The 1,369-nt window shown below is 41.5% G+C and overlaps 1 protein-coding gene across 1 annotated transcript in view; it reads right to left on the bottom strand.

Annotated features, from left to right (window-relative positions):
* The window catches only part of P3H2 (prolyl 3-hydroxylase 2), a 183,045-nt gene that overhangs the window by 160,898 nt on the left and 20,778 nt on the right, over positions 1-1,369 (bottom strand). The window lies entirely within an intron of this gene.

Below are 1,369 nucleotides of genomic sequence, written 5' to 3'. Positions count from 1 at the left end.
TACTTCCTTCTCTTTCCTGAAGAAGCTGATTAACTCTGCTGTTCTGCACTTCAGCAAGGCAGAAGTGTCTCAACAGAATATGGCCTTACAGCAATAGAGAGTGGAAGAAAGACAAACACCTGTTTCCCAAGTATTAATTTTACAAGAGAGGCAGATATCAGAGTGGGAAACATTCTAGTTTTCTTTAGTGAGACTGTTTTCATGCCTGAAACCTTTGGACTTCAATCTGATTGCTCTTGGCGTTCCTTTGCTTCATTTTGTTCATTATCTCTTCATCCTTCTTCCTCTCTTCCTGTATCACTCTTTGGCTCCCTCCTTCCCTCCCTCTCTCTTTTTCTCTCTAAGATTTTTTTCTTTCACCTGACCTCCTCTTATTTCCCCCACTTCGCAGTCTTCTGTGAGTTGGCATTTTCGTTTTGTGACAAGCTGTTTCCTAAGAATATATGTGACACAGAGCTAACCCAAAGAAAACTTACAGGTTGCAGTGGATCATTTTTAAATAATTGGGTTTGGGAACTTTACAAGTTGCATAAGAAATGTAGTCATTCTGGAGTTTGAAATTCAAAACTAAGATGTGTTAGTTTGTACTGTTAAAGCAACCTGTCTCATCATGTTGGGACAATAAGTAGAGAAAGCTATCTGATCTTTTCTATAAGCGGAGGTACTGCAGCTACGGAGAACTAGATACGGGATATGAGCCCAGCGCTTTGCATCTTTAAGACAGAAGTTCTATTTCCAATAGATTTCTCCTCTAAAAGTTATCTAGCTGCAGCCAAACTTTTAAAATAAACATTATAATTCATCAGTGGGCAAACTGTCATCTAGTATAATCCAGTATAAATTGTCCTTATCTAACTATCTAACCTTGATGTCCAGTCTTTTTTTTTTTTTTTTGAGGCAGGGTCTCGCTCTATTGCCTAGGCTGGAATGCAGTGGCGTGATCTCGGCTCACTGCAGCCTCTGCCTCCCAGGTTCAAGCAATTCTCCCTCCTCAGTCACCCGAGTAGCTGGGATTACAGGCATACCACCACACTCGGCTAATTTTTGTATTTTTAGTAGAGTCAGGGTTTCACCATGTTGGCCAGATCGGTCCTGGTCTCCTGACTTCAGGTGATCCACCCTCCTCAGCCTCCCAAAGTGCTGGGATTACAGGCATGAACCACCACACCTCGGCCAGTCATATTAAATATGGCTAAATGTTAAAATCAGTGTTTTTCTCTCTAGGGTGATTTTGACCTCCAAGTGACATTTTGCAATATATGGAGACATTTTTCGTTATCACAGCTTGGAGAGGGGTGGAATGTGTTACTACTGATATAACACGTAAAGGCCAAGAATGTTGCTGGCCATCCTAAAATGCACAGGACAG

This window comes from Mandrillus leucophaeus, unplaced genomic scaffold (assembly GCF_000951045.1).
Source record: "Mandrillus leucophaeus isolate KB7577 unplaced genomic scaffold, Mleu.le_1.0 Scaffold224, whole genome shotgun sequence".
Taxonomy (NCBI): Eukaryota; Metazoa; Chordata; class Mammalia; order Primates; family Cercopithecidae; genus Mandrillus; species Mandrillus leucophaeus.
Note: the sequence above shows the minus strand (reverse complement) of the source record. Positions and strands in the feature narration are given on the sequence as shown.